Source organism: Ornithodoros turicata, chromosome 5, assembly GCF_037126465.1.
Source record: "Ornithodoros turicata isolate Travis chromosome 5, ASM3712646v1, whole genome shotgun sequence".
In the NCBI taxonomy this organism is placed as follows: Eukaryota; Metazoa; Arthropoda; class Arachnida; order Ixodida; family Argasidae; genus Ornithodoros; species Ornithodoros turicata.
The window spans coordinates 42,779,627-42,786,453 of record NC_088205.1 but is presented as its reverse complement, the minus strand read 5'-3'; the positions used below and the strand labels follow the sequence as shown (position 1 = coordinate 42,786,453).

The following is a 6,827-nucleotide window of genomic DNA, read 5'->3' as shown; positions in this document are numbered from 1 at the left end:
GCGGTCATGATGACGTTTGTCGGGTAGAGGTTTATTGCTGGCACATGGAACGTGGAGCAGTGGCAGCAACCTGAAAACGATATATTTTCTCGTTACATATGAGTAATCAAAAACAGACCGCTATACCTTCGCACATGTTTGGTTTTGTCGTTTGTAGGAAGCGCTAGTAGAGGCACAACACTTGGTTGGTCACATGTAAGTCACAACGCGAGAGGTGCCGATATCCCGATTACGCGATAAAAAAAAAGTCTAGAACCATGCACACTTCCCCAAGCAAATACATCAGCATCTCCAGACAACATACCCATATGTATCCATGTACAGTGTAATGTGAAATTATGTGTAGGAATGAAAACAGATGCCAACATACCTGTAATCCGGTGTCTCATAAGTTTATTTCGGTTTTCTTCTAGCTGTCATGGAGTGCAACACACCAGTTGCGTTTCGCCATTCACATTTCGCACGCCTCATGCAATCCCACATGACTTCCATTTGATCAGTGAAAATCACACCCGTCATGGACATATATGTTCATCTCAGCGCTAATCACGTTTTGCATGCTATAGAAGCACGCTTCATTTCGTGTTTCGATATCTTGTTGTTTTGCTACTCTCACTTCGGATGGTGTCTGGCAACGTTGGGTGGTGGTAACTCGTTTATTGTGCGAGTGAGCAGTTGCGTGCGATTTACGATGTGTTTTGCTATTTTTGGAGCTATAATCTGCAAATTAGCGGACTTTAGCGTGTTCTTTATTTTCCGCCGTTGTCGTTCGAGCAGCGCCTGTTGTTCCCGCAGAAATTTAGTTGAATGAGTCATCACAGTCCCAACGTATATCGCGCATTGTTCACCAAGGCAAAGTCAACCAAGCATTCTGGTGAGTTATGCTTTCGTAGAGTGTCTGGCTTAGCAGTGTGTTATCCACACATAGTTGCATTCTCATACAAGTAATTTGACTGAATCAAAATAGCCGAAGTACCTGTAATAGATGTGGCTCGGTTTGTGTTAGTAGATTTGCGTCGTCTGTTGTTCGTTGCGCGTTTAGGAACAACAAATTTATTCGAAGTTCAGACGTTAAGATACGGATAGTGCATCACCGTACAGCAGCATTTATCATTGTGAGCTATATTTAATTTGTTAAAATTTGTCGTCATTTTTTTTTTTCAAAAATAAAAGCACAAGTCGGCGTACTTGAATTGATCTCCTTGAATTGCTTACGGCGAACATCTTCAAATACTGTGCTTATGTGCCTTCGCGCACCATACTAGGCGCAAAAACTTATCTGATTAGAATAAATATTTCAAGAGGAAGTCATTTAAGGACATTGTTATTTATAGCTATTTTCCATTTCAGTCATGTTATGTGGCTACGCGAAGGATTCCGAAAAAGAAAAACAACAACAACATGGCTAATAGGATGTTGCTGCCCAGGGAGTCCTGACCGAAGAGGTGAGCTGTTAAGATTACAGATGTATCATACGGTTGTTGTGAAGTGAGAAATTCTGTAGTAGTGCACGAATGTTAATTCGTGCACTACTTTTGTAAAAAAGAAACGAGAAAAGGAATGTCATGCATGCATAATTTCATGAATTGTAATGTATCACTATTTCATATTCACATGTTTCCATTGAGTGAATGAACTAATGAAACTAAATTCATCTCATCGTCATGCTCTATGTTTGCCTGGAAGTCACATTTTTAAGGCTTGTCATTTTTTTGTCTAGATGAAGATTTATGTTAGCCTTGAAATAACGGGACACATATCAACACGTATGTAGCTTGTGTACATTAAAATCAGCCATGTAGAGTCAAATGCCTGTTTTTTTAATGTTCTAGCCTATTCACGGTTGGAAATAGGCGAATGGAAATAAACTGACGTTGACTGAGATAGGTGTTCCTTCTCAGCTCTCCACAAGTAGCTAACTCCACATAGTAGACTGCTTCACAGCAACATCAACACTACCCTTGTGGGTGTACACATTACACAATATGCTGCATTGTGCAGTAGTATGAAAACATGCTGTTTCTTTCTCTCTCTCTCTCTATATATATATATATATATGATAAGGGCTCTCTCTCTCTCTATATATATACATATATATATATATATATATGATAAGGGCCCTAAGAGCACACTGCATGGCTTATACCCTGCTGAATGTATATCCATACCTGGCTGCAACATTGCATATCAATGAAGGTTACAATACACACGTTGACTTTTGGCCGTTATGAGACATCTTCGGCCGTAATGAGACTGCCTTCGGCCGTATTGAGACTTCGGCCGTAATGAGACACTTGGGGATTAAAGGATTATCGGTCGCATTGAGACTTTCGGCGTAATGAGACATCGGCCGTAATGAGATACAATCGACTAGATTCCTTTTCGTGAAACAATATCATCTTCATGTTATGATTAAATACCCGCTCACGTCGTACTGTCTAAAGGTATGACGCTACTGTAAGTCTGATTCTCGGTGATTTCGAAGACACGACTCGTGTCTATACGTTGACTTTAGTAGCTGTTCTGTACGTAGCTCCAAAGCCAAGTTTGTCATGCTATTCGACCTGAATATGTCATTGTGAAGTAGCGCAATAAAATATATTTTTTGTACTAAGCTCGCTGATCACACCCCAATGGCTGCGAGCTTCTCACAACCCTAACATAATCGTTCTTATTTTTCGCATTCAATAGCACCTTTATTCTTTCTGTTTACATTGCAGCTTTCACATGCATAGCTGTATATCTGATACTAATTTTCATGTTGCAGCCACCGAGCTCCAGTCCCCAGTAGCAGTCCTTGCCAGAGGAAGTCCGACATCGTCAGGGTTCTTCAAGCAAATTCCGGAGCAATATTGATGTCATGTTGTTTTCGTTACCGCAGATATGGTGGCTAAAAGGGGAGGTGACGCCAACGAGGAATGAAAAGCGCGCCGTCAATTCATGCTCGGCAGCAGTGGCGCTGGCGCCGCGACTTCGATCGGCTCGGCCTCCGGCATGCGAAGGAACCTACGCTCCTTCATCCCCAACGGGAGAGGGAGAAGGAGCACAGTGCCGCCTTATGCGTCGAAGATGAGCTTTGACTTGCGGAAACAAAACAAAAACAAATGTATCGGGTGACTCTATCGGAACTGGCCTTATCTTGGGTTGCATTTTCTGTTTCCTTTTAATCTTTTTCCAGGACGCGAGAGGCGGTAGTGTGCTCTTTCTCCCTCTCACATTGTGGGTGAAAGAAAGACGCGCCTTCTAAGAAGCGCAATGAACAAAATAAAGAAAAAAATGGCGTTCCTTCACGAATTTTTTGCAGGCGATCTATCGAATGCATTTTTGTTCTGAAAACAGCTACGATATCAGGTGACCGAAAGGCACAGATGTTCTCATTGGGACAACTTTGTAGCTTTTATAATTAAAAAGTTAATTAAGACATTGCCTTTGGACTTTGCTAATGCCCTGCTAGGGAGTGCCCTTTAGCATATGCTATATTGCAATTGATTCCATCTTGGAAAAAGTGTTATATATATTTTTTAAAAAATATGTTCACACTTAGCGTGGACACCCTGTATATCTGAACGTCTTATCACAAGTTATTTATTTTGGGGGTAAATGCAGGAATGTGCAATTCGCGCAGCAGGGAAGAAGAGTGATCGTCATATAGAAGTGGGAAATGTGGTATATTGAGCAAGCCAGGCAAACACGCTTACAATATGAACAGCGAAAGGAAAGGCACAGCTTATTACAGAGCACGTCTCATCTTAAGCAGCCTCAGTCTATCACGTTTCCCTGTGCGTTAATTGCGAGTTCTTTGAGTTTACTAGAAAATGAAGCCTATAGTAAGGCATACAATTTGATTATTTTGTTCCTCAAAGAAACCTTCCGAATTCAGTTTTGCTCCTGCAAACTACCAATAGTTTGTTCACTCCAAATTTAATGAGCAGGTTTCTTCTTAAAGCTAAACTTTCTGAATTTGCGTTTTACTCCTGCAAACTCTCACTATAGCTTGTTCACAACGAATTAAAAAAATATATTCGTATTTATTCCAAAAATGAAACCCTTGAATTTGAAATTGCCTTTTGCTCATGCAAACTATGTCGTTTAGTCACTCGCAATTTAAAAGTTGAACTTATTTCCATCGGAAATAAAATCTTCCGAATTCTCTTTTTTCGCATACAGTTCGACGATCGCGTTTCGCTCGTTATTGATAGTTACCTCTCGGGGAAACAACAAAAAAGAAATATGAGCATGTAAACTAATATACATGAAGTTCATGAAGTAGGAAATATCGGACTATGCATACACTGCTATGAAGATGGCATTCTGTTTTTTTTTTGTTTTTGATTGGGTGTTAGCGCCGCGAAGCAACTGTGGCTATGAGCGACGTACAGATGTGGAAAGACGGAGAGAGGATAGCAGGAAGGAGTGGGGGACAGGGGGGTTAGTATGCGTCCTGGGCCGACTTCAGGGGGAACTGTGCCGACATTCGTCTGGAAAGTCTTCGGAAAACCCAGGGAAAACCTCAGACAGCACAGCCGGCGGTAGGATTCGAACCCACCACCTCCCAGTCTTCAGCACGACCTTGGTTACCACCAACGAGCGGACGCCTTAGCCCACTCGGCCATGCCGCTGGTAATGATGGCATTCTGTGCAGGAATTATATAGTGGCCCGCAACTGTCACAAGCCCGTATTACTGTGGCAGTAACATAAGTTACTTATAGTTTCACAGCGTATGCAGCTGCCCTGAATAGTATTAATAACACGCATAGAGCACAACAATCCACGATGTCTCTTGTTCTGCTTTGTTGTTTCAAGCAAAACAGAAGTTCCCGTCTGTTTTTCGGACCGCGGCAGCTCCTCTTTTTATGTCATCGTTTATTATTATTATTTTTTTCATGTTAACGGTGTGAAGCTATTTCAAAGATATCTACCGTGCAAGTATAAATAAAGGCATTTGATTAGATTGATACAACAACAGCTTTACGAGATGATGGTAATACAACGGGGAGCAGTGACTTCTACATTTTTGCAAATGGGTATTAATCTCAAGCGTCGATAGTACTATCGATAGTATTCGATGGTTATCGCCCATCACTAGAAGGAACGTCCCGTATCAACAATACATGCAGCGCCCAGCAGCAAACAACGAGAAGACAATCGAAGAGCCGACAGCAGCGCCACTGCGGCCACAGGCGCCGTGGCATGATTCAAAGGAATGCTCCCCCTCTCCAGACGGGACGGGCGTTCGCGTCATCTCCCCTTTTAGCCACCATACCGCAGACATGCTGTGTACGTCTTGCTTGCATAACCGTATGTCGCACAATAAAATACTTAATGTGACAAAAACAGCCAGGACTCCGTCGTTTTTCTGTAACTCCCACTGCATTCGGACAAACGCAAACCAAAAAACAGTGAAAGGAAGAAAAATGGAACAACAAAAAAAGACGGGAAGTAGAGCAGTGAGGAGGAAAGTAGTGAGAGAAACGGGCGACACGTCATTTACGTCATTGGCGATATAATCAAAAAAGACAAAAAAAAATAGGGTGGCTAGTCCTCAGTCATTGGTCCAGCTCCGGAGGTCACGTGAGTTTTCCGCTACAATAGATTTCTACTACAGCTTCACGCCCCTTGTATCTCATTACGGCCGAAGATGTCTCATAACGGTCAAAAGTCAACGTGTGTATTGTAACCTTCATTGATATGCAATGTTGCAGCCAGGTATGGATATACATTCAGCAGGGTATACGCCATGCAGTGTGCCCTTATCATATATATATATATATATATATATAATACTTTACGGGCTTCGCACTGGGCTTTCAGAGGTGAGTTACTCACCCTGACGGGAGGACATCACGTTCCACGTGACCTTCCGACGCCACTCGCTCAAACGTCGCCCACCTACGCATTGCTGATGAAGGCCCAATAAGGCCGAAACAGCTGTCCAATGCTGGTGTGGCGACGTTTGGGACTTATAAACATATATATATATATATATATATATATATATATATAATGAGGGAAAAAAGCCATTGAAGAAACAAGTAAATGACACGAGACGTGTTTGAAATTCAAACTTACAGATTACAGATTAAGATGGCTTCTCTGGCTGCACATAGAGAAACAGATACTCATGGAACGATGCGACGTCACCAGAGGACACGTGTTTCGCCGTGTTTGCGGCTCGTCAGCTCTGGGTAGCTGCGGATCGTTCGGAATTGGCAAACCAGGGGTCGCTCAGCGAGCGGTATACACCTGGGAGGGTGACTGAGCACTCCTCAATGCCGCAGTGCAAGCCAGTGAATTATAATGAGGGAAAAAGCCATTAAAGAAAGCAAGTGTCGTCTATGTGTGTTCTTGTCCGTGTTTTGTGCTCCGGTTTTATTCAGTCATGTACCAACAGGCTCATTCTGCCATTTTGATGAACATTAAAGAAACAAGTAAATGACACTAGACGTGTTTGAAATTCAAACTTACAGATTAAAATGGCTTCTCTGGCTGCACGTAGAGAAACAGATACTCATGGAACGATGCGACAGCACCAGAGAACACGTGTTTCGCCATGTGTGCGGCTCATCAGCTCTGGGTAGCAGCTACCCAGAGCTGACTCTGGGTACGCAGATACTGGTACGCAGATACGCAGATACTCTGGGTACCCAGAGAATTTCAAACACGACTAGTGGCATTTACTTGTTTCTTTAATGGATTTTTTCCCTCATTATAATTTACTGCCTTGCACTGTGGCATTGAGGAGTGCTAAGTCACCCTCCCAGGTGTATACCGCTCGCTGAGCGACCCCTGGTTTGCCAATTCAGAACGATGCGCTGCTACCCAGAGC

At 42.7% G+C, this 6,827-nt stretch overlaps 1 long non-coding RNA gene across 1 annotated transcript; it reads left to right on the top strand.

Annotated features, from left to right (window-relative positions):
* Positions 1-675: 675 nt before the first annotated feature.
* On the top strand, positions 676-3,295 carry LOC135395592 (uncharacterized). Its single transcript, XR_010423199.1, has 3 exons — positions 676-874; positions 1,351-1,445; positions 2,768-3,295. It is a non-coding gene; the product is annotated as an uncharacterized LOC135395592 (long non-coding RNA).
* Positions 3,296-6,827: the final 3,532 nt, after the last annotated feature.